The sequence below is a fragment of the Semicossyphus pulcher genome, unplaced genomic scaffold, assembly GCF_022749685.1.
Source record: "Semicossyphus pulcher isolate SPU_LCO1_2020_fin unplaced genomic scaffold, fSemPul1.0.p SCAF_22, whole genome shotgun sequence".
In the NCBI taxonomy this organism is placed as follows: Eukaryota; Metazoa; Chordata; class Actinopteri; order Labriformes; family Labridae; genus Semicossyphus; species Semicossyphus pulcher.
In genome coordinates, this window is record NW_027211696.1 from 1,837,240 (window position 1) to 1,864,627 (window position 27,388).

The following is a 27,388-nucleotide window of genomic DNA, read 5'->3' on the forward strand; positions in this document are numbered from 1 at the left end:
CAATTTCAGACTTCAGTTTTTGACCCCGATTTTTCACGACAGGGCCAAGGCAGTTCAAAACTTCAGATTTCAGGTGGAATTTCATTCGATTCCAAACATCAGTTTTTTAACCCGATTTTTGGTTCTCAAATTCAGATTTCAGGTGGAATTTTATTCGATTGCAGGCTTCAGTTTTTGACCCCGGTTTCTCACGACAGGGCCGTGATGGTTCTCAAATTCAGATTTCAGGTCAATTTCAGACTTCAGTTTTTGACAGTGATTTTTCACGACAGGGCCGGGTTGGTTCTAAAATTCAGATTTCAGGTGGAATTTATGTCGTTTTCAGACTTCAGTTTTTTATCCCGATTTTTCACAACAGGGCCGGGGGGTGGTTCTCAAATTCAGATTTCAGGTGGAATTTTATTCGATTTCAGACTTCAGTTTTTGACCCTGATTTTTCACGACAGGGCCGGGGTGGTTCTCAAATTCAGATTTCAGGTCTATTTCAGACTTCACTTTTTCACCGTGATTTTTTAAGACAGGGCCGGGGGTTGGTTCTCAAATTCAGATTTTAGGTGGAATTTTATTCGATTTCAGGCTTCAGTTTTTTACCCCGATTTCTCACGACAGGTGGTTCTCAAATTCAGATTTCAGGTCAATTTCAGACTTCAGTTTTTGACAGTGATTTTTCACGACAGGGCCGGGTGGTTCTCAAATTCAGATTTCAGGTGACATTTTATACGATTTCATACTTCAGTTTTTGACCCTGATTTCACACGACAGGGCTGGGGTGGTTCTCAAATTCAGATTTCAGGTCGATTTCTGACTTCAGTTTTTGACAGTGATTTTTTAAGACAGGGCCGGGGTGGTTCTCAAATTCAGATTTCAGGTGGAATTTTATTTGATTTCAGATTTCAGTTTTTTCACGACAGGGCCGGAGTGGTTCTCAAATTCAGATTTCAGGTCAATTTCAGACATCAGTTTTTTAACCCAATTTTTCACGACAGGGCCGGGGGTGGTTCTCAAATTCAGATTTCAGGTGGAATTTTATTCGATTTCAGGCTTCAGTTTTTTACCCCGATTTCTCACGACAGGGCCAAGGCAGTTCAAAACTTCAGATTTCAGGTGGAATTCCATTCGATTCCAAACATCAGTTTTTTATCCCAATTTTTCACGACAGGGCCGGGGTTGGTTCTCAAATTCAGATTTCAGGTGGAATTTTATTCAATTTCAGACTTCACTTTTTGACCCCGATTTCACACGACAGGGCTTTAAATAACTTAACAAAGAGTCGGTCTAGACCTGCTCTTTCTGTAAAGTGTCTCGAGATAACCCTGGTTATGATTTGGCGCTATACAAATAAAATTTGATTGATTGATTGAGGAGTCGTCTGTAGGCTGCATAGAGAAACACTGAGATGTGGTCCGACTGTCCGAAATGCGGCTGGGGGGCAGTCTTGTAGGCGCCTCTCACGTTGCTGGAGACATTGTCTAGGATGTTATTCTCCCTCGTTAATGGTCTATCTGACCGCATATACTTTATAAAAATGGTGAAACGTCAATTTAATTTTCAAAACCAACACTTTATTTTGATCATTTCCACAAGCCTTGTGAAAACATGTCATCTCTGGCAAATATATAAGGTCTTCTCCCTGTTCAATGCATTACAACTCCGCAATGTGCAAGCTGTTAAAAGAGCTGTCAGATTTCCCCAAAACACCCTAACAAATTTGAAATGACAAACAATACAATCATCCTCAATGGTATGTTTTTAATACCATTTTTAAATAAGTAATCATGATAACTGTATAGTGTGACACACACTGATTGATGACCATGTGCTTTATGACTTGACTCATTTCCTGCTTAACTGGGAGTACAGCGCTAGCTGATAATATATCAAAGCTGCTACTGACACCTACTGGGGAAAATAATGATTGCATGCAGCTAGCACAATGCTGTAGAAAGATTCCGACTCAGCAGTTGAAAGGAACCTTTTTGCTTGTCTCCCTATGCATTTTCAGTGTTTTTAATGACATTTTTCTGTTAGTAGCTTGAAGTTGTGAATCTGAAGGCTCACAACTTCAAGCTACTAACAGATTCGTTTGGATGGATAGCTTCAAAAAGGCTCTTCATGGAATGTCTGTATTTGTCCCGGCTGTGCGCCGCTGCTCTCTCCAAGGTACCGGACAGCTTCCTCACTGTCCCCGGCAGCAGCACCAGCACCTTGGAGAGTGAACAGATTTGAACCTTAAAATAAGCGAGAGAAGCTCAAAAACGTTCTTTGCTATTTCAGTAAGTGCCTTTAAGACATATAATACAGTTTTCTCCTCTTAATCATCTCTTTTAGTAATTCTGAAGTCGCAATACATTTTTATAGCACCTTAACCTATAATAACTGGTAAAAATGCACTTGTCTCAGCGAGAGGAGTCGATAAACAACATATGCCCCTCTTTGGTAAAGATGCAGCAATGTGCCAAATGAAACCACGCCGACTGCCAAAATAGTAAGGTTTAAATGTTATTTGGGTGTGCTAAGTATTGTACACCCAAATACTTGTAATATAGCGTGTACTATTCTATACTTGTCAAAAGACGCTTAAATCAGCGAGAGAAGGTCAAAACGTGCTTTGCTGTTTAATAAGTGTCTTTAAGACATATAAGACAGATTTCTCTTCTTTGATATCTCTTTCAGTAATTCTGAAGTCGGAATACATTTTTATAGCATGGGGGAGGACGTAGCACCTTAACCCATAATAAATGGTAAAAATTGTCTCAGCGAGAGGAGTCGATAAACAACATATGCCCCTCTTTGGTAAAGATGCAGTAATGTGCCAAATGAAACCACGCCGACTGCCATAATAGTAAAGTTTAAATGTTATTTGGATATGCTTAATAGTTTATTCGTGTCATATGGTGTGTACTATTCTATAGTTGTCAAAAGACGCTTAAATCGGCGAGAGAAGATCAAAATGTGCTTTCTCAGGTGAATCCAATATTTCTCCCCACAAGATCTTTATTTATTTATATATTTATTTTACTTTACAATGAAATTATATTAAAACTAACTGAATATAAAGAAAACCTTGTAGATTGATTATTACTTTTTTCATCAATCTTATGCATCGTCAGTTAAATCAGGGCCGTATTCTGCTGTTTATTCCATCCAGCTTCATACTTCGTTAGCAGACATTTTAGGGTTGTCGATGATCTTTCAAAACTGCACTGAGAAATACACTGTCTCTTCTGGCTAATACTGGGGCCTTTAAAGCCTGCCTCAGCCCCATTCACCTTTCATTATTGAAACGCCATTGTTACATCTGCCTACTTCAGATGAGCGTCAAGCTGGGCAAGAATTTCAACATGGAGAAGTTGTACTAACTTTAGGAATGTTGTAGCCCTTAACGTCTGCCTAGGCTACATTTCTCGTTACAATATAGCAGCAGTCACATGTTCATCCCAGTTCAGATTTTAAAAAATTCTACTGTCTAATTTGTAGCAGCCAGTCATTCCTTCAGCGTGATCAAACTGACTAAAGTTAATGTCAGTCAATCAATCTTCTCCTACTGTCTTAATTAAGGTTGGTATTTCTGATTGAAAATTAACTATTGGCATTCAAGACTATACACAGGACAAGTGCACAGAGGAATGAAAATATATTCGATCCGACTTATGAATGTAGTAGAGATATGCTAAAATGCTAACCAAAGTAAAACATAATTGAATTATATTACATTTGTTGTTTTTTTGTTTTAAGCCCTCCCTTTTCTCTCTGGTAGAGTGCACCTCAGTAGCAGCACCAGGCCATATAACGACAGAGGATGCTGGAACCAGGAGAACAGAGGCTGGCTTCTAAGGTAAGCTGTGTATATTTCATTGTTTCAGCCCTGAAGGCGATCTGCAATTTGTATTTGCATTTTCAACTTTTTTTTATCCGGGTTGATTATGTAGAGGTCACAAGCATCACGATGACTTGTAGTCATTCACACATACAGAAAATAAATTCAGCGTATGAGGCCACCTTAAAAGTACCTGAAATGATGTGGTTAATTTGTTGAGATACCCCTATAGACTTTGTTGGCGAAACCGACAGGTAGTTAAACAAACTTTATTCCAAAAGGATTGAAAATGCATTGCAACTACTCCATCGCTCCTCTGTCAAGCTGTCCCCCAGAGTTCAGTGCTTGGTCCTCTCTTGTTAATCCTCCCCGTTGGTAACATCATACGCAAACATGTTCTCCATTTCCACTGCTATGCTGATGACATCCAGATTTACATCTCCACCAAATCCATCACCACAGCAATTCGCTCCACTGTGACTAACTGCCTCACCCAAATAAAAACATGGATGCAAGCAAACTTCCTCCAACTTAACTGCGAAAAATCTGACATAATAATCAGTGACCCCAAATCCCTCACTAAAACCATGCAGGATTTCTGTCCCCATCACCACACATCCCCATCACCTTGGAGGCATTTTCGAAAGTAACATCAGCTTTAAACAACACGCCAATCACATCACCAGGATTGCCTTTATCCACCTCAAAAACATTGCTCCTCTCCATTCATCACTCTCTTTCTCTGCTTCATAAACTCTGATCCATGCTTTCATCACATCCAGAATCAACTGCAATCCACATAGGATTCTCTATGTGGTTCATCCTCCAAAGTCCTCAATAAACTCCAACACATCCAGAACTCTGCTGCCCATGAACACATCATCCCCGTCCTCCAGAACCTCCACTGGCTCCCTATTCCACAACGCATCCAGTTCAAAGTCCTTCTAGCCCACAAAGCCCTCCATAACCAGGCCCCTCCATACCTCACACACCATCTCCATCGCCACACTCCCTCCCGCAGCCTCTGCTTCTGATGCAATCCTCCTCTCTCCGCCACTCAGAACCAAGCACTGAACCTGGGGTGACAGAGCATTCTCCATAGCTGCCCCCTCCCTCTGGAGCTCTCTAGCCCAAGACATCCAAGACTGTACCGACCTGACTTCCTTCAAATCTCTGCTCAAGACCCACCTTTTTAGAACTGCTTTTAACCTCTGATGCTGATTTTATTTTGCATTGTTTTAATAGTTCCTCTTATTGTATTTCTTATGTTCTTATTTTGTCTCTTTAGTTGTTTTTGATCATGTAAAGTGACTTTGAGTACCATGAAAAGCGCTAAATGAATAAAATGTATTATTATTATTATTATTATTAAAATGTAACCAAGTCCAGTTGCCTTCTGGATTAAATTTTTATACAATGACCTGGATGACCGACAACCTTTAAACCTACTGTAAAGTGTAAGAAGGAATAATTATGTTGTTATGTTAAGTTTTAGTAGTCATATGCCTGACTTGGATTTATGCATGTGTTCATCAAATTGCTTTATTTCAAATGTTATCTGATGAATGATGTTGATGTATCTTTTACAGGAATGTGATACTATCCTGGTGCATGCCAGCACCTTGTTAGTGCAACACTCTGTTGTATGGAGAATTGTTTCAACTACACTGTATGAGGTTGCCTGATGGAGCACTTAAAAAAGAGTGGCAGCATGCTCCATGTTGAACAAGGCAGAGCTCAGAATAGAATTGTAACATACTTATGAGAACTGAGATCTGCAGCAGCAGAGCATTGTTTTTTATGGACACAAACCATCAGAACAGAGTCTTCACAAAACAACAGAATCTGAGACGTGCCTCTTTACTTTAAAAAGCATCAAGACTTTCCTGACACACCATGACACTTGGATTGTCTGAATGGCTAAACATTCCTGACACCAATGAGAGGATTAATGAGAGGTTTTTGGCTCTCAGAAGGAAAGTAGAGAGTAATTCAACTACAAATAGAAAAACATGCAGGGTTTCTCAGCACATTGTCTTTCCTGAAAATAGCTGTCTCATTTGCTTAAAGCAGCAATAAGCAACTTTCAAATGACAACAGTGAAATCTGTAAACTTGTTTTTTTTTAAACTATCCATATACTTTGTATATTCTACAGCTAACAGATTTGATTGCTTTGTCATAGTAATTTTGTTGATACACAGTGTGCCTGAGAGTAAGGTGAGAATTTTCTTAAAGCTTAGGTTTGCTAGAGTTCAGTATTTTGCCCTTGACTCCCTTGCCTATATGTCCATTTAAGCATTATTATTGCTTATTGCTTTCATGTACACATACACTATTTAATGCTTTGTAATACATCTGCATGTTTGGGTGATAAAATGTTTTGACATGGTTGAATAAAATAATAGTTGATATTTAATTACTGAGTAAAAATTAGTTGTTGTTTTTTTTTTTAAATATCTTTACTATTTTTTGCTTTAAATAACACTGAGGATGTTTGCTGAAGTTGCTTGATGTGGCACAGCCCCACCTAAGAAATTTGCCTCCAGCCGTTCTAGCTGATACCGTAGGCTATGCCCTGTCTACATGCAGGAGATAAGCTGTCCTTTACAAATAATACCTCACAGATATTAGGCCTAGTGAGGTCATGTTTAAAACCACATCCTGAGTCTCCAAAATGCTTTTCTCTCAGGTAGCACCCCAGCCTGGGATAGCCTCCAATCCCAGTTTTAATGGGATTGAAGGCGAGTCTCCTTCTGCTGACAACTCTGGGCAAAGCTGACTTTGAAGAAGACGTCGCTGGATCCGAATAAATCATAAAATCTCAGCGTGGTCAGAAAAACATGTCTGGAGTAGGGTCCAAATTAATACCGAAGAAAGGATACACTTCAATGACAATGCAAGCACTGAAAAGGTGAGGAAAAGCATTTAAAAACTTTTTTTTTACTTTGTTGATCACATCGTTCTTGCAGGGTTTGCTGACTAGTTGCTTGTGATCATTTTCGTGTCAAGTGGCAGCTGAGCTGTGTGTGGGAGGGAATGACAGTTAAAGAAAAACCTGTTGCTGTCTGAATATTCATGACAGAAAGTTGTGTTAGCAGTTGAGTTAAGGGCCGAGGACCCCGCCGTTTGGACGGCCTTGATAGTTCTAAGTGGCGATGTTTTAGGCACCTTTAGCCTGCAGTGTACAGTAAACTGCATTTGGCGTGGCTTGACGGCTTTATAGTGTGATATGTTTTTACATCGAAAGAAGAAAATGCAGTTATTGCAAACGACCGGCTGGGCCAACACGCCTCCTACAAGTTTGGCTCCACCCTCCCCGGACTTATATTGTCCTCCTCTCTGGATGAAGTAAAAACATAATAACTGAATCTCACAATGTATGCTAAGATCAGTTTACTTATTAATTTACTGTAAGGGCTACATAGTATAGCGCATGGATAGTGGCCATCACTATCCAAAGGCACAACATTGCACTGGTATAGCTTCATCTACAAATCCACATAAACAGTGCTGCTACAGCTTACGCTCACAGGATTTCATTACTTTGTCCACCCCATCAGTCCGTACTGAACTCAGTAGAAAGGCCTTTTCCTACTCTGCCCCATCAACCTTGAACACACTACAGAAGAATTTAAAGGTGTCCAGCTTAATTCTAGGGAATTTTAAAATACTTCTATAAAACATGGAGAGAGCGTCTGCCGGAATGTACCATGTAACTTTAATTGACTCTTCTGCATTCATCACTTTAATGATATTAATAATAATAATAATACATTTTATTTATAAGCGCCTTTCAGGACACTCAAGGTCGCTGTACAAAAAACACAAACAAGAGTAAAAACACCAACAAGAGTAAAACAAACCAGATAAAATACATTAAGAGTGGGTGAGGGACAGTGCTTAGAGTTAGAGAGAGTAGGTGAGGCGGAACAGATGAGTTTTGAGATTCGATTTGAAGATGGGGAGGGTGGTGCAGTTTCGGAGGTCAGGTGGGAGAGAATTCCAGAGCTGGGGAGCAGAGCGGCTGAAAGCTCTGGCCCCCATGCTGAGGCGGGCAGGGGGTACGGTGAGGTGGATGGAGGAGGAAGACCGGAGGGTGCGGGATGGAGTGGCAATGTGCAGGAGGTCGGAGAGGTAAGGAGGGGCGAGGTTGTGAATAGATTTGAAAGTATACAGAAGGATTTTGTAGGTGATCCGTTGGTTGATTGGAAGCCAGTGGAGTTGCTGTAGGATGGGGGTGATGTGGTGGGAAGAAGGTGTTCTGGTGATGATCCGGGCGGCAGAGTTCTGGACAAACTGAAGTTTATGGAGGGCTTTCTGGGGGAGGCCGAAGAGAAGGGAGTTGCAGTAATCGAGGCGGGAGGTGACGAGGCTGTGGACAAGAATGGCGGAGGTGTGGGGAGTGAGGGAGGGGCGGAGACGGTTGATATTACGTAAGTGGAAGTAAGCGGACCGGGTGACGTTATTGATGTGTGATTGGAAAGATAGAGTACTGTCGAGGATGACACCCAGACTCTTAACCTGAGGGGAGGGGGAAACAGAGGTGCTGTCTATGGAGAGTGAGAAACTGTCAACTTTAGATAGGGTGGATGTGGTGCCGAAGAGAAGGATTTCGGTTTTATTGCTATATTACTATTGCTTTGTATATCTGTATTGATTTTGTTGATTATTGTTGAGTATTGATTATTGTCAGTCTGTAACTTTGTGTTGTTGCTGTTGTCCAAGCAGATCTCTGACCACGTGTCTCAATGAGATTAAAGGCTAAATAAAATTAGTAACAAATTATGCAGCACAGGGGTCCCCGCGACCCCCAAAATAACGGTGCCAGAGACTGGCCACCCCCACTGTCCCTGGAGGTGGTTAAAGCATAACGTTGCGCACAGCCGCGCACACGCTCCAGTCGGCCTATCCAAACCCATGCACTGGAACTACACGAAGAACACAACAGCCTAACAACCATAACATTGTTTTATAGTAATTTAAGAAAGGCTAGATGCAGAATACAAGTAATTTCCATGTAGCACTGAAAATAATATTTAATAAGGTGATGTCTGTGTGCGTGAAGAGCAGCAGACACCTACATTGTTGCTTTCATGTTCAAAATTACATTTTAGAATTTTTTTTTTACACTTTCAACATTACACTCACCTAATGAGATGGGTTGGCACAATGCATGGAGCAGAGCAAGTCTATTGTGGGTTAAATTTTGGAGACGGCCACTCGGAGATCATCATCCATGTTAAAAGTCCCGAATTGTTTTATTTCTCTATGTAAGTCAGAAAGTCTTTTCACATAAGTAAGTAAAGCCAAAGGGCATCAGGATATCCATAGCGACCCTGGATAGCTGCGTGTATTCCCTTTCGACGGAAATCCAGAACTCGCAGCGTCTTGGTATTAAACGCTGTCTGTAACGTTCGGCCACTTGACAGTACAACTAATGCGTCCTCCAGGTCTGATGTCAGATGATTTTCCCACGTAACAGTGAATGGTGATCTTATTCAGTCGTATTGTTCTGGAGCGGTTTCCTCTGGAAAATACTTGTTAAAGTGTTCCAGGAGTGAATGAAGTCTTCCATCTTATAGAAACCATATGAATCCTGCCCATTTCAATTTGCGCAGTCTGTGAATAATACAGTGTCTGAAACTTACGTGAGGTGCCACTTATAAGACTTTTGCTTCAGTCCTTTCTCCTACCCTGCATTGTTCCAGCACTGTTTGTATACACACCAATGCAATCGTCCCAAGTTTAGTGTCCAGTTTAGAGAAAAAGTCCTTACCTGTTGCACGTCCAGTCCAGCACTACAGTCAAGCCAGCCTCCACTTCGGTTAACACAGTCAAGCCAGCCGCCACGTTTTTTTAGAGTGCTCATATATGCTCGGCAGTATGTTAACAGCGTGAAAGAACGGATTTCAAAATAAAAGCATTACGTCAATTTCTTGCACGCCACCTAACGTCTATATGCAATTGCCAGAGGAGAACACTTACATTTTTAAACAGAGTATCTACAGTTGGATCCCTTTGTCACGGTTATAACTCGTGAGTGTCCTAGCTGCTGATCATTTTCTGTTTTTGCATTCATCTAATTGTCGAATTTGTTTCTTTTTCTTTGGATTTTCACTTATTTTTGAAGTGGTATCTGTAATCATCGATCTTTTCTTTGTTTCTTCATCCATAATAGATTACTGCTTACTCGCAAAACTTGGTGACAAGGGAAAAGCAGCCGCTTAGCTCCGCCTACCCTCTCTGGCAGACCAACCACTGCTCGCTGATGGAAAACGCGTCACTAACTGGGCGCAGCTTGTGATTTTTTTTTTTTTAATGAAAATATCGCCACAGACACTCAGTCCATAATAATACTATATACTGCAAATGCAAAGGCTTTCATCAGTGGGTCATAGGCTCCATAACCTTTGTGTTACCTCAGTCAGTGATAGATAGTGACTTAACAGGCTTTCATTTACATGAAAATCTTCGAGATTATTACATTGAATTAAATATATATTGGAATTAGTCTGACTTGATTCTGATTTGGAATATCAAAATTAAAGCCCTGTAAAATGGCTTACATGAACTAATTTCCCCCTGATTTCAGTTCAGAATTAAAAGGAATCCTTCTATTATAACACACTAATTTCATGTCAGAGTGACAGTACAACACCCAAGCGGGTGTCACTCAGAAAATATCAGGTAATTCTGATCTAGAAATTCAAAATTAAAGCCCTCTAAAATGGCTTACATGAACTAATTTTCCCCTGATTTCAGATTAGGATTAAAAGGAAAGTTCCTGTTATCACAGACTCATTTCACTTCAGAGTAATAGTACAACACCCCAGTGGGTCACTCAGAAAATATCACAATATCACTCATAGAAAATCCCTTCACTCAATTATCAGTGATATGATACATATTAGTGACCTGTTGTATGCATATTTCCATGTGGTGATTTCAATAGCTTGCTCATTAATGAATATATTGACTCAAAACTGCTTGTATTGTGTCAATGGTATCCTCTCATAACATTCACAGTCATACATTTCTGGTAAAATCCCATAGAAAATCCCTTCACTCCATTATTAGTGACTTGCTTGTCAACTGCTTGTATTTTGTCTTTAACATCCTCTTATAACTTTCAGTTTTGGGAAAAACCATACAAAAAATCCCTCAACTGCAGCTGGCAGGCAAATTTTTTTTTTTTTTTTGTTTCAGGCCCTTCCTTTTCTCACTGTTTGGGGAGAGGGCACCTCAATGGCAGTAACAGGCTATATAACGGCAGAGGATGCTGGAACCAGGAGAACAGAAGCTGGCTTCAAATGTAGGCTGTGATGTATATTTCAGTGTTTCAGCAATTTATCTTTTCTTTAATTTTTTCTTAATTTATTGAGATGACCCTATAGACTTTGTTGGGGAAACCGATAGGGAGATAATTTATTCTAAAAGGAAACTGGACTTGAAAATTTAGCCAGTTGCCTTTAATTAATCTTGTAGACAATGACCTGGATGACTGACAACCTTTACACATACTGTAAAGGGCAGTAGGAATAATTATGTTGTCTTGTTAAGTTTTAGTAGTCATATACTGGACTTGGATTTATGCATGTGTTCATCAAATTGTTTTATTTCAAATGTTAGCTGATGAATGATGTATCTTTTACAGGTATGTGATACTATCCTGGTGCATGCCAGCACCTTGTTAGTGCAACACTCTGTTAATGGAGAATTGTTTCAACTACACTGTATGAGGTTGCCTGATGCAGCACTTGAAAAAGAGTGGCGCATGCTCCATGTTGAAAAAGGCAGAGCTCAGAACAGAATTGTACCATACCATTGTACCAAGAACAATGAATTCCGCAGCAGCAAAGCTTGCCTCTGCAGTGTTTTATGTACACTAACCAAAAGAGCTACAGCTTACGCTCACAGGGTTTCATCACTTTGTCCACCCCATCAGTCCGTACTGAACTCGGTAGAAAGGCCTTTTCCTACTCTGCCCCATCAACCTGGAACACACTACAGAAGAATGGTGTCCAGCTTAATTCTAGGGAATTTTAAAATACTTTTATAAAACATGGAGAGAGCGTCTGTGGGAATGTACCATGTAACTTTTATTGACTTTTCTGCATTCATCAGTTTAATGATTTTACTACTACTTTGTATCTCCGTATTCATTTTGTTGATTAATGTTGAGTATTGATTATTGTCTGTAACTCTGTGTTGTTGTTGTTGTTGTTGCTGCTGTCCAAGCAGGTCTCTGATCACGTGTCTCAATTAGATTAAATAAAGGCTAAATAAAATTAATAAAAAATGATGCAGCCCCCAAAATAACGGTGCGAGAGACTGGCGACCCCCACTGTCCCTGGAGGTGGCTAAAGCACAACGTTGCGCACAGCCATGCACATGCTCCAGAAGGCCTGTCCAAACCCATGCACTAGAACAACACGAAGAACACAACAGCCTAACAACCATAATATCATTTTATAGTCATTTAAGAAAGGCTAGATGCAGAATACAAGTAATTTCCATGTAGCACTGAATACAATATTTTATAAGGTTATGTCTGTGTGCCTGAAGAGCAGCAGACACCTACATTGTTGCTTTCAAGTGCAAAATTACATTTTAGAATTATTTTTACACATAACTTCAACATTAGACTCACCTAATGAGATGGGTGGGCACAATGCATGGAGCAGAGCAAGCCCATTGTGGGTTTAATTTTGGAGACGGCCACTCGGAGATCATCATCCATGTTTCGTGCCGAACTGTTTCATTTTTTTTTATGTAAGCAAGTGCTCAGAAAGTCTTTCCACATAAGAAGTTAGAAGAGCCAAAGGGCATCAGGACATCCATAGCGACCTTGGTGGATAGCTGCGTGTATTCCCTTTCGACGGAAATCCAGAACTCAGCGTCTCAGCAGCGTCTTGGTATTAAACGCTGTCTGTAACGTTCGGCCACTTGACGGTTGTTCAGATTTTTTTTTCTTCTCGATTGTGTAGCTTTTGTGCCTGTGCAATTAAATATGGCGCGTCATTATGATGCCATTTGAGCTTTGGCTGGGATTGTTGTTTGTTTCATAAGGGCTTTTTGGCCTTACAACTCTTGCTCCTTTCGCCGGAAAAAATCAACTGGTTTAGCAGCAAGTGAGGGATGCTTGGTTTTCCAGTGTCTGTAGCCTTTTAACAGGCTTTAGGCTTTCAAGTTAAAGTACCCCAGCGCATGCAACACATTGGGGGTGTTGAAGTTGGTTGACGATGACACATGCAGATACATATTGCATTCATCTTGATATTTTCGACACCTAGAAGAGCTGCTCCGACTGATGATGGATATTACCACGGTGGTCTCCACCTACGTTCACATGTCGCTGTGTTTCCTGTGCTGCTGTAAATTGACCTGCTGAAACGATGCTGTCAATCTGTCGCCATAACCTCAGGGACACTTTTTTGCGCTTGGTTTTATTTCAAATTTAACTACTATTTTTGAATATATCTTCACAATAATGGATAAAATATGCAAAAAAAATTCATTTTAAATTTGTATTTGTTTTTGGTATGCATCTCGCGACCTCCCCCGGTGTCTGCGACCCCCTGGGATTCCCGCCTCCCACTGTTGGAACCACTGAGAAAAAAATCAACATGCTCTGTATCACAGAACATTCTCAGAGAAACTCAGAAAGAAAACCACGACGTTATTGAAAATAGTTGGTTTTTATTTATTTTTCTTTATCAAAGCTCTCTCTCTTCTGTCCCATTCATAGTTCACTCACGTTATGCGTCGGGCTCGTAGTTGCAGACCTCTCCTTCTGGGCTTCAACCAGCACCGCTTTTTTTGACGCGATGCATGACAATTTGATCTGATTAGCCTGTTTTTGATGTGATGTGATGTGATGTGATGTGATGCATTTGATTTATGTCTGGTCCAAGTCAGTTTTTATTTCTAGCTCGCAATATCCGTAGATAAATAATTTCCTCAGTAGCTAACGGATGGATGTATATCTTGCCTCATTAAAAACATAGGCTACTTAAGGAAAAGTAAATTACTGACTTTAAAGAATACTCTAAAAAGTACAAGTACACGAAAAAGCAACTCAATTACAATAATGTGAGTACTTGTAATTCGTTACTTTCACCTCTGTGTATATGGTAGAGATGACAGCTTATTAGTCAAAAGATACGTAACTCGGTGAGATGAGATCATAATTACCATACTAAGACGGCCAAAATGTGGATTTTGCCCACATAATCAAAAGTTTAGGAAAAATGCCAATGGCCAAAAAAGTAGCAGAGATGCAAATAGGCTACCGTTTCTAAGTTTTTAATGGGGATGAAAGCTCCAGCCCGCCTCCAAGGCTTCTCCCTGCACCCCTGCACCCCCACCTCTCGTCTTGTTCAGGCAAAACAGCTGGTCTGCTCCAATTCTGCGTACTCCTCACCGCCTAACTTGCATGGCTCCGGACCTTTGAATCCTCTCAACTGAGCTGAAACAAAACGTCATAGGCGCGCGGGAAAATTTTCGTATATGTCCGCGAAATATCAGTATTACGTTACTGATGAATTGTCCCCATCCATAATTCTGATAACAGTATAATTGGATGAAGCGATGCCTCGTCAACCTGCGTTAGGACCCGTGCTTATGACACAGCTGCCAATCTGTTTTTCACTGTTAAAAGGGACTCCAGTGCATGCTCTCTCTTGCTCTCTATCTCTCTCTCAATTTCAATTTCACTCACTCTCACTCTCAATTTCAATTTCATTGTGTGTGTGTGTGTGTGTGTGTGTGTGTGTGTGTGTGTGTGTAAAATTAAATAGTGTGTTTAATAGAAAATCAATAAACCAAGAGTTGATAACAGTAGAAAATGTTGGACATATCTTGCTGCAACTTGGCTGCTGTATTTGATTTCTCCAAGATATGTTCATATTTGCTGCAGTGTAGCAGGAAGTGTGTCTCTGTCTCCAACTGTCTATGTGGACAGAGCTGACACAGTCTGTCCTCTCTGGAGCCTGGTGCCTCTGTGTCTACCTGTCTCGATGGCCAGGCTGTGTTCGTTGAGTCTGTACCTGGTTAAAGTCTCATCAGTCACAGTGCCACTGTGTACTGTCTGTTTAGAGCCGAATAACACAGCAATTTGCTCTGAGTGTTTGTGCTACATGTCCAATAGTTGTAGTCATGTGGTTTTTCTTTATCTATCACCTGGTTGGTCTGGATTGTGTGAGGGCTGTCCTGAGGCCTGTTAGAGGAGCTGAGCCTCAGGATTAGCTGGCTGACGGTGTTCTCCATGTTCTCCATGTTCTCCTCTTGGCATTGCAGTGCTTTGTGATGGTACGAGTTGGGGTCACTTGTTTTGAGGTGTTTATAAAATTTGATAGCTCTTTTTTTATTATAATGAAAAATGGAAATTAGTCTATGTCAAGTGGATCCAAATAAAAACTGACTGGTTCCCCTGACCCCTTGGTCGTTTCAGGAATATCATTATTCTTCTTTTGTCTAAATTAACTGTCAGGGCCTAGGTCTGACAGAAGGTTTGCAGTTGATCCAGTTGCTGTTGAAATGCCCCCTTAGATGGAGCCAGCAATATCAGATCATCTGCAAACAGTAGCATTTGATGTGTGTCAGACAGGGTGAGACCAGGGATATCAGACTGTTCCAATGATTTAGCCAATTCATCAGCATAAATGTTTAAGAGGGTGGGGCTGAGACTGCAGCCCTGTTTCACCCCTTTACTTTGGTAAAGAACTCTGTTTCCATCTTGGCAATTTTTACAGCTTGCTTCAATGATGTCATGAACTCCTACACCATTTCAATTAATTTTAAGAACAGAACATCATGCCAAATCGAATAAAATGCTTTTATTGAAGCCTACAAAACAGGAGAAGATTTTGTTCTTGTTTTTGTGGCCATGTTTTTTAATGAGGGTGTTGAGGGTATAGATGTTGAGGCTGAGCTCAGGGTTGTCGGGTTGTCTGTGTTTTTGATTTGATAAACTTTTGAGTTTTTTACTCAGACCTCTGCAGTCTGTGTCGAACCACTCCTCATTGGTTCATGTTTTTGATGTGTGGTTTTTCAGACTGGATAAGTCTTCCACATTGTCACATATGTTGTAAATGACTTTCACAGTCTATTTCAGGCCGTTTTTACTGAAGGGAAAATGAGGTAGAAAGAAAATCTGCCGTCTGAAGTGGTGAAAATATGAGTAAAAATTGCTGAAGTTGTAAAAATATATAAAAATATACAAAAATATACAAGGTTTTCTTAAGGTTAAGGTTAAATGAATTACAGCTCCTCAATGTGCAAGCTAAAAAGGGCTGTCAGTTTTCCCCAAAACACCCTAACACATTTGAAATGACAATCAATACAATCATCCTTAATGGTATGTTTTTAATCAATCAAATTAAATTCAGATCAAAGTTTATTTGTATGGCGCCAAATCATAACCAAAGTTCTCTCAAGACACTTTACAAAAAGAGCAGGTCTAGATCATACTCTTTGTTATGCTATTTAGAGAGAGACCCAACATGAATCTCAATCAGTAGCACTTAGCAACATTCGGCCTATTGGCAAGGAAAAACTTCCTTTTTACAGGCAGAAACCTTGAGCAGAACCAGACTCAGGGTAGGGGGGCCTGATAATTGAAGGCTCCCATACTACTCTTAGAGACTTTAGGTACCACGAGCAGGCCTGCATCCTGGGAGTGCAATATTCTAGAGGGGTAATATGGCACTATGAGCTCTTAAACATAATACCTTTTTGAATAAGTAATCATGATAACTGTGTAGTGTGACACACACTGAATGATGACAATGTGGTTCCAAATAATAGTATACAGCTACTGCAACTGCAAACATAACAAAAAGACAGTCTTGTCTTAAAATCAGCTTGCTATTTAGTTTTTTTTAACACTTTATTTGTAACAGATTTTGCATTGCAGAACAAAACATTGATATGCCTCAATAACAGCATACGTATGGACAAACTACAACCCAACATCCCTATCAACCACAAACAGCTTTTTTAAAGACAAAAAACTAAACATTTCAAAACTCCCACAGACAACGGCATACAAACAAGGAAAAATAACAATATTAATAACAATAAAAGAGATGAAAATTAATAAATAAATACAATTTAAAAAGAAAGTAAGTTAAATTAAAAAATAAGTTGCATTCTGTTCTTAAGCATTAATAGGAGAGACCACCTGAGGGGATGAAAGTTCATAGTTCCAGACCAGATAAATTATTCACAAAGTTCATAGACGGGTCCCAGGTTTTGTGGAATCTGCTGATAGATCCATTAAGGGTGCATCAGATTTTTTCCAGCTTGATGTTCTGCATCACATTTTTTATCCATTGGTTGTGTGATGGAGGGATTACATCCTTCCATTTGAATCGAATTGAACGTCTAGCTACTAGAGAGGAAAAGGCAATAACTTTAGGAAAGTAAGGAGGGAAATTTGTACCAGCTGAAACTAGGGATACCCCAAAGATACCAATAGTAGGAGAGGGCACAACCATGCAGCCGTAAGACTTTGACAGTGTGTCAAAAATCGCTTAGGTATCGCTTGAACCAAATATAAAAACTTTGGAACAATATTCATCTTTACAGAATTTGTTCTCCCAATAAGAGATGAGGGTAAAATAGATCCTTTTTACACTGTTCTAAAAGAGGACTAAAATTTGCTTTAAATAGTCTGTTGATAAGATTTGGGGGTTTTTTTACCCCCAGATATGTGAAAAAGTCAGCTGTGAGTTTAAATGGCAGATTGGGAAATTCTTAAACTTAATTGTTAATGGGGAAGTACCCACTTTTATTGAAATTAAGTTTGTATCCTGATATTTTTCCAAATTCTTCCAGGACTCTGAGGACTTCAGGTATGGTTGAGACAGGGTTGGTGACATATAATAACAAGTCGTCTGCGTAGAGTGAGACAGTATGTGTTATAGGCCACCACGTGTAGAGCTATGGAGAGTGGTTCTATTGCAAAGACAAAAAGTAGTGGGCTATCCTTGTTTAGTCCCCCTGAAGAGAGGGAAGTAATCAGAGGAGACAGAGTTAGTGTAAACTGAGGCAGTTGGGTCGGTGTAGATAAGTTTGATGTGTTTAATAAAATTAGGGCCAAATCCAAACCGACTGAGTGTGGGAAGAAGATATTCCCACTCATTACTCATCACTATTCCCTATCAAACGCCTTCTCGCCGTTGAGCGAGATTATCGCTTTTGGGGATAGAGTGTGGGATTTCGTGTAGATTATGTTAAACAGTCGTCTCAGATTGAAATAGGACTGTCTACCTTGAACAAATGCAGTCTGGTGGTCCAACACTATGTGAGGAAGAATGTTTTCAAGGCGAGAAGCCAAAACTTTTGAAAACAGTTTGCTAAACTAATTGGTCTGTATGATGAACAGTTGAGTGGGTCCTTATTTTTCTTTAATAACAATGCATGGCCAGAGATCAAAATCGGATTACATTAACAAATTGTTATTGTTCTCAGTAAATAGGGATTGAGCAAAAAAAGTCTATTCTTGAAAATGATCTGTGTACATGAGAGAAATAAGAGTACTCCCTTTTGTTAGGATTCTTAAATCTCCATGGATCTACAAGTTTATGTGTGTTCATAAATGCATGGATTGTTTACTGATTTAGATGACTTTGATGTCGAATGAGAGGAACGATCACCAGATTGTAATCCCCTGAAAGAATCAAGTGATGACTATCCAGACTGGGGATGGAGCTCAGCATTTTTTTTTCTAAAAACTGATCATTGTCAAAATTAGGGGCGTAAATATTAACTAAAATTAGATTAAGTTGTAGTAGCTTCCTCACAACCGTAACATATCGAACATTTGGATCAGATACATGCAATAATGCAATAAATGATGCAATAAAAGGAACATTTTTATGGACTAGTATAGCTCTTCCTCTAGTTTTAGAATTAAATTGTGAGTGAAACACCTGCCCTACCCAGTCTTTGTAAATCCCAAAGTGCTCTTTATTCTGAAGGTTGGTTTCCTGTAAGAATGCTATGCCTACCCCGAGATGTCTTAAGTGTGAGAGAACCCTCTCTCTTTTGACTGCATGTTTAAGCCCTTTTACATTCCAACTTATTATTTTCACATCACTCCTACCTGGGACTGGATATGAATTACTGTGCGCCACTGAAACTATCGAGTTCAAATATGCAAATCCCATTCCCATTTAAGCAATACAAAACATAGATGAATGCACAAATCAGATATAAAACGTACAAAATACAAATACATCTACACTTGACAAGTAATGAACAAAACATATATATATATATATATATATATATATGCCTTAAGACTTCCGCCTATTTGCCTATTACCCAATGTTTACTTTATCTATGAATATGTAGGGAATAAAGAAAATAAGACTACTAATAATTCTATGACCTTTCATGTCAGTCTGCTTAATCATTAATATTTCGTATATTTAAAAAAAAACTAAAACTAAAACTTTGATCACCTGCTCAATTTTGACTGAAATGTAACATATAAAATAAATAAATAAAACTGTGATCACCCATCTGCAGTCTGCTCAGTCTTTACTGAAATGCTCTAAAAAATGAAAAAATACACATAACCGCTGATGGATGAAACAGATATAGGGTGAAAAAAAATGAATGACACAATAATAATAATAATAATAATAATAAAAAATCAGCTTGTTTTGCTGCTAACCCGATGGTCTTACGCTTTCCGGCTGGACTCCTTGCTTAACTGGGAGTTCAGCGCCAGTTGATAATATACCAAAGCTGCTACTGACACCTACTGGGGAAACTAATTATTGCAAGCAGCTAGCAGAATGCTGTAATAAGAGTCCGATTCAGCAGTTAGAGGGAACCTTTTTGCTTCTCTTCCTACGCATTTTCAGTGTGTTGCTACATGGGTCCGCAGCCAACATATGCTGTAGAATTCTGTGTCTAATATGTTACTCTCACGGGGATAGTTGCCGGCAAATTGTAAGAAATACTAAACAAAGACAAGACAGAAAAAATACTTGCAGCATCTGTATCTATATATCGCAGAAAAAGAATAAATTGCCATGTAAATCTTTCTTTCAATATTGTGCAGCCCTAATATTGAGTTTGTCGATATACTGTTTTATCTCTGGTACTCATAATCCTTTGACATATTGAAATATTGCAACACACACACAAACACGACTCATGTGATTCACAAAAGTCCTAGCCTACACGTCCGTGCGTTTGAATTGTGCGGTATTGACAGCTAAAAAGTTGATGGAAAAAGAATAATACCACTTTCAATGTTTTTTAAGTAAGGTAGCTCATTTTGACAGGGAGGGTAGCTCATATTGACAGCCAGGGTAGCTCATTTTCACAGGTAGAAAATAAATGAAAATTGAGGAAAAAATGACTAGTACCACTTGTACCTCTTTGGTAAAGATGCAGTAATTGGCCAAATGAAACCACGCCAACTTTCATAATAATGAAGTTTAAATGTTATTTGGATATGCTTAATAGTGGATTCATGTCGAATAGCGTGTACTATTCTATACTTGTCAAAAGAAGCTTGAAGCGGCGAGAGAAGATCAAAACGGGCTTTGCTGTTTTAGTAACTGCATATAAGACATATGAGACAGTTTTCTCTTCTAAATCATCTCTTTTAGTAATTCTGAATAAGCAAAACATTTTTATAGCATGGGTGAGGACATTGCACCTTAACCTACAACAAGTGGTAAAAATGCACTTCTCTCGTCTAGAGGAGTTGAAAAACAGCATATGTCCCTCTTTGGTAAAGATGCAGTAATGTACCAAATAAAACCACACCGACTGTCACAATACTGAAGTTTACATGTTAACTGGATGTGATTAATAGCGGATTTGTGTTATATAGCGTGTACTATTCCATACTTATCAAAAGAAGCTTAAAGCAGCGAGAGAAGATCAAAACGTGCTTTGCTGTTTTAGTAACTGCATATAAGACATATGAGACAGTTTTCTCTTGTAAATCATCTCTTTTAGTAATTCTGAATAAGCAAAACATTTTTATAGCATAGGTGAGGACATTGCACCTTAACCTACAACAAGTGGTAAAAATGCACTTCTCTCGTCGAGAGTAGTTGAAAAACAGCATATGTCCCTCTTTGGTAAAGATGCAGTAATGTACCAAATGAAACAACACCGACTGTCATAATAATGAAGTTTAAATGTTAATTGGATGTGCTTAATAGTGGATTCATGTCATATAGCGTGAACTATTCTATACTTGTCAAAAGACGCTTAAAGCAGCGAGAGAAGATCATAACGTGCTTTGCTGTTTTAGTAACTGCATATAAGACATATGAGACAGTTTTCTCTTCTAAATCATCTCTTTTAGTAATTCTGAATAAGCAAAACATTTTTATAGCATGGGTGAGGACATTGCACCTTAACCTACAACAAGTGGTAAAAATGCACTTCTCTCTAAAATGACTAGTACCACTTGTACCTCTTTGGTAAAGATGCAGTAACGTGCCAAATGAAATCACGCCGACTGTCATAATAATGAAGTTTAAATGTTAATTGGCTGTGATTAATTCGTATTTGTGTCATATAGCGTGTTCTAACTCTATATTTGACAAAAGAAGCTTAAAGCAGCGAGAGAAGATCATAACGTGCTTTGCTGTTTCAATAAGTGCCTTTAAGAGAAATACGACAGTTTTCTCTTGTAAATCATCTCTTTTAGTAATTCTGAATAAGAAAAACATTTTCATAGCATGGGTTAGGACATTGCACCTTAACCTACAACAAGTGGTAAAAATGCACTTCTCTCGTCGAGAGGAGTTGAAAAACAGCATATGTCCCTCTTTGGTAAAAATGCAGTAATGTACCAAATAAAACAACACCGACTGTCATAATAATGAAGTTTAAATGTTAATTGGATGTGCTTAATAGTGGATTCATGTCGAATAGCGTGTACTATTCTATACTTGTCAAAAGAAGCTTGAAGCGGCGAGAGAAGATCAAAACGTGCTTTGCTGTTTTAGTAACTGCATATAAGACATATGAGACAGTTTTCTCTTCTAAATCATCTCTTTTAGTAATTCTGAATAAGCAAAACATTTTTATAAGAGGACATTGCACATTAACTTACAACAAGTGGTAAAAATGCACTTCTCTCGTCGAGAGGAGTTGAAAAACAGCATATGTCCCTCTTTGGTAAAGATGCAGTAATGTACCAAATAAAACCACGCCGACTGTCATAATAATTAAGTTTAAATGTTAATTGGATGTGCTTAATAGTGGGTTCACGTCAAATAGCGTGTAGTATTCTATACTTGTCAAAAGACGCTTAAAGCAGCGAGAGAAGATCAAAACGTGCTTTGCTGTTTCAATAAGTGCCTTTAAGAGAAATAAGACAGTTTTCTCTTCTAAATCATCTCTTTTAGTAATTCTGAATAAACAATACATTTATATAGGATGGGGGAGGACATTGCACCTTAACCTACAACGAGTGGTAAAAATGCACTTCTCTCGTCTAGAGGAGTTGAAAAACAGCATATGTCCCTCTTTGGTAAAGATGCAGTAATGTACCAAATAAAACCACACCGACTGTCATAATAATTAAGTTTACATGTTAATTGGATGTGCTTAATAGTGGATTTATGTCATATAGCGTGCACTATTCTATACTTGTCAAAAGAAGCTTAAAGCAGCGAGAGAAGATCAAAACGTGCTTTGCTGTTTCAATAAGTGCCTTTAAGAGAAATAAGACAGTTTTCTCTTCTAAATAATCTCTTTTAATAATTCTGAATAAACAATACATTTATATAGGATGGGGGAGGACATTGCACCTTAACCTACAACGAGTGGTAAAAATGCACTTCTCTCGTCTAGAGGAGTTGAAAAACAGCATATGTCCCTCTTTGGTAAAGATGCAGTAATGTACCAAATAAAACCACACCGACTGTCATAATAATGAACTTTACATGTTAATTGGATGTGCTTAATAGTGGATTTATGTCATATAGCGTGTACTATTCTATACTTGTCAAAAGAAGCTTAAAGCATCGAGAGAAGATCAAAACGTGCTTTGCTGTTTCAATAAGTGCCTTTAAGAGAAATAAGACAGTTTTCTCTTCTAAATCATCTCTTTTAGTAATTCTGAATAAACAAAACATTTATATAGGATGGGGGAGGACATTGCACCTCAACCTACAACGAGTGGTAAAAATGCACTTCTCTCGTCTAGAGGAGTTGAAAAACAGCATATGTCCCTCTTTGGTAAGGATGCAGTACTGTGCCAAATAAAACCACGCCAACTTTCATAATAATTAAGTTTAAATGTTAATTGGTTGTGTTTAATAGTGGATTCATGTCAAATAGCGTGTACTATTCCATACTTGTCAAAAGACGCTTAAAGCAGCGAGAGAAGATCAAAACGTGCTTTTTCTGTTTCAATAAGTGTATAGGATGGGGGAGGACATTGCACCTCAACCTACAACGAGTGGTAAAAATGCACTTCTCTCGTCTAGAGGAGTTGAAAAACAGCATATGTCCCTCTTTGTTAATGATGCAGTACTGTGTCAAATAAAACAACACCGACTGTCATAACATTGAAGTTTAAATGTTAATTGGATGTGCTTAATAGTAGAGTCATTATTCATTTTTTCCTCAATCTAGTGCTTCGTGAGATACATCATGCCCTTTATTCTACTGTTTATTCCATCTAGCTTCGTAAGGCCACCATACTTAGCAGACAATGAGGGTTGTCGATGATCTTTCAAAACTGCACGGAACAATACACTTTCTATGAAGGCCACATGTAGAGCCTTAATATATATTGCAGACAAAGGCCACATGTAGAGCCTTAATATATATACAGGTGGCGTCAAATAACCAAAAATGGTTATTTGACGCCACCTGTGGCTGTTGTAGCCGAATCTCTCGAAAGGATATATAGACTGAAATTAAAAGTACATCTTTCCGGCTTCAGGTATGGTTTCCTCGTGGGCCTTGCGGGCTGGGGAGCATTTCTCGTCATCATCCCAGTTCCGATTTTCAAAAAATTCTACTGTCTCTGCTCTAATTGTAGCAGCCAGTCATTCATTCAGTGTGATCAAACTGACTACAGTTAAAGTCAGTCGCTCAATCTTCCCCCACTGTGTCTCAATCTTCCCCGGTGTGTCATGTTACTATAAAGGTTACTCCCTGTCGTCAAACTCCACCATCAATCTTCACTGAGTAGTATCCTGTTCCTGTATCTCCAACGCGTTTGATTAATGCATTTCTTTTTGGCTGTTTGCAACCACTCTGGGGAGATGAAAGAATGGCCCAAAGTTAGCTGGTCTGCATGACAGATTTGGAAATTATAATTACAGGTATTTTATCATTATTGAAATGGCAATCAGATATGAATAATAATGCAGTTTACTCATTGTCTAATAACAAAAAAGGGAAAAGTTGGTATTTCAGATTGAAAATTAACTATTGGCATTCAAGACTATATACAGGAGAAGTGCACAGAGGAATGAAAATGTATTCCTTCTGACTTGTGAATGTAGTAGAGATATGCTAAAATGCTTTAATTTTAATACATTTTTTGTTTTTTGTTTCAGGCCCTTCCTTTTCTCACTGTTGGGGAGAGTACACCTCAATAGCAGTACCAGGCTATATAACGACTGAGGATGCTGGAACCAGGAGAACAGAAGCTGGCTTCAAATGTAAGCTGTGATGTATATTTCAGTGTTTCAGTAATTTATCTTTGCATTTTTTACTTTTTTCATCCAGGTTGATGACTTAGAGGTCACAAGCATCACGATGACTTGTGGTCATTCACAAATATAGAAAATAAATTCATTGTACGAGGCCACCTTAAAGTACCTGAAACGATATGGTGAATTTATTGAGATGCCCCTATAGACTTTGTTGGGGAAACCGATAGGGAGATAATTTATTCTTAAAGGAAACTGGACTTGAAAATTTAACCAAGTCCGGTACCTTGTGGATTCATCTTGTATAAAATGACCTGGATGACTGACAACCTTTGCACATACTGTAAAGGGCAAGGAGGAATAATTATGTTGTCTTGTTAAGTTTTAGTAGTCATATACTTGACTTGGATGTATGCATGTGTTCATCAAATTGTTTTATTTCAAATGTTAGCTGATGAATGATGTTGATGTATCTTTTACAGGTATGTGATACTATCCTGGTGCATGCCAGCACCTTGTTAGTGCAACACTCTGTTGCATGGAGAATTGTTTCAACTACACTGTATGAGGTTGCCTGAAGGAGCACTTGAAAAAGAGTGGCACATGCTCCATGTTGAAAAAAGGCAGAGCTCAGAACAAAATTGTACCATACCATTGTACCAAGAACAATGAATTCTGCAGCAGCAAAGCATTGCCTCTGCAGTGTTTTATGGACTCTAACCAACAGAGCACTTTCTCAGTCTTCACAAAACAACAAAATCTGAGAGGTGCCGCTTTACTTTGAAAAGCATCAAGACTTTCCTAAAAACACCATGACAATTGGATTGTATGAAATGCTCTGGCCAAACATTCCTGACACCAGTCAGGGGACTGAAAGGTTTTAGGCTCTCAGAAGCATGAAAACATGCAGCACATTGTCTTTTCCTGAAAATAGTTGTCTTATTTTCTTAAAGCAGCAATAGGCAACTTTTATATAACAACATTGACATCTGTAAACTTTAAAAAAACAAAAAAAACAATCCACTTTGTGTATTCTATTGCCAACAGATTTGGTTGCTTTTTTATAGTAATTTTATTGATAAAGACACAGATTGTGCCTCTGTGTAAGATGAGAGTTTTCTTACAGTTTAGGTTTGCTATATTTCACTATTTTGCACTTCAGAACACTTGACTCCCACGCCTATATCAATTTAAGAATTATTATTATTATTGCTTACTGCTTTCATTCACTAGTATTTGATCGTTTGTAAAAAAAAAAAAAAAAAAATCTGCATGTTTGGGTGATAAAGTGTTCTGACATGTTGAATAAAATAATAGTTTGATATTTAACTACTGAGTACAATTGAATTTTTTATACCTTTACTATTTTTTTGCTTTAAATAACACTAAGGATGTTTGTTGAAGTTGTTTGATGTGGATTAAAACCACATCCTGAGTCTCCAGAATGCTTTTCTCTCAGGAGCACCCCAGCCTGGGATAGCCAAGTTTCCTTCTTCTGACGACTCTGCTGACTTTGAAGAAGACGCTGCTGGATCTGGATCAATAATAAAACCTCACCGCGGTCAGAAAAACATGTCTGGAGAAGAAAGGATACACTTCTACAATCATGCAAGCACTGACAAGGAGGAAAAGAATTAAACTTTTTTTTTTTTTTAAACTTTGTTGATCACATCGTTCTTGTCGAGGGTTTGCTGACAATGTTGCTTGTGATCATTTTCGTGTCAAGTGGCAGCTGAGCTGTGTGTGGGAGGGAATGACAGTTAAAGAAAAACTTGTTACTATCTGAATATTCAAGACGGAAAGTTGTGGTAGCATTTGAGTTTAGGGCCGAGGACCCCGCCATTTGGACGAATGTCACAATGTATGCTAAGATTAGTTTAGCAGTATACTATAGCGTATGGATAGTGGCCATCACTATCCATGCGCACAACATTGCACTGGTATAGCTTCATCTACAAATCCACATAAACAGGGCTGCTACAGCTTACGCTAACAGGGTTTCATCACTTTGTCCACCCCATCAGTACTGAACTCGGTAGAAAGGCCTTTTCCTACTCTGCCCCATCAACCTGGAACACACTACAGAAGAATGGTGTCGAGCTTAATTCTAGGGAATTTTAAAATACTTTTATAAAACATGGAGAGAGCGCCTGTGGGAATGTACCATGTAACTTTTATTGACTTTTCTGCATTCATCAGTTTAATGATTTTACTACTACTTTGTATCTCCGTATTCATTTTGTTGATTAATGTTGAGTATTGATTATTGTCTGTAACTCTGTGTTGTTGTTGTTGTTGTTGTTGTTGTTGTTGTTGCTGCTGTCCAAGCAGGTCTCTGATCACGTGTCTCAATGAGATTAAATAAAGGCTAAATAAAATTAATAAAAAATTATGCAGCCCCCAAAATAACGGTGCGAGAGACTGGCGACCCCCACTGTCCCTGGAGGTGGTTAAAGCAAAACGTTGCGCACAGCCGTGCACACGCTCCAGAAGGCCTGTCCAAACCCATGCACTAGAACAACACGAAGAACACAACAGCCTAACAACCATAATATCATTTTATAGTCATTTAAGAAAGGCTAGATGCAGAATACAAGTAATTTCCATGTAGCACTGAATACAATATTTAATAAGGTTATGTCTGTGTGCGTGAAGAGCACACTCTAAAAAATAATACACTGGCTCAACTTAAAAAAATTAAGGTAACAATTTGCATGGATCTTTTTAAGTACTTTCAACTAAGCCATTATTGAGTAAATCCCACGAGAGTTAGTCTAGTACAACCAACATGACATTTCTTGTCCTCAACAAGGTTAAATAAGTTGAACCAACTGAATTCTAATTAAAACGTTTTGATGTTTTTAAGTAGTCAAATTATTAAATTTAAGTTATTCCTACTCATTTATTTT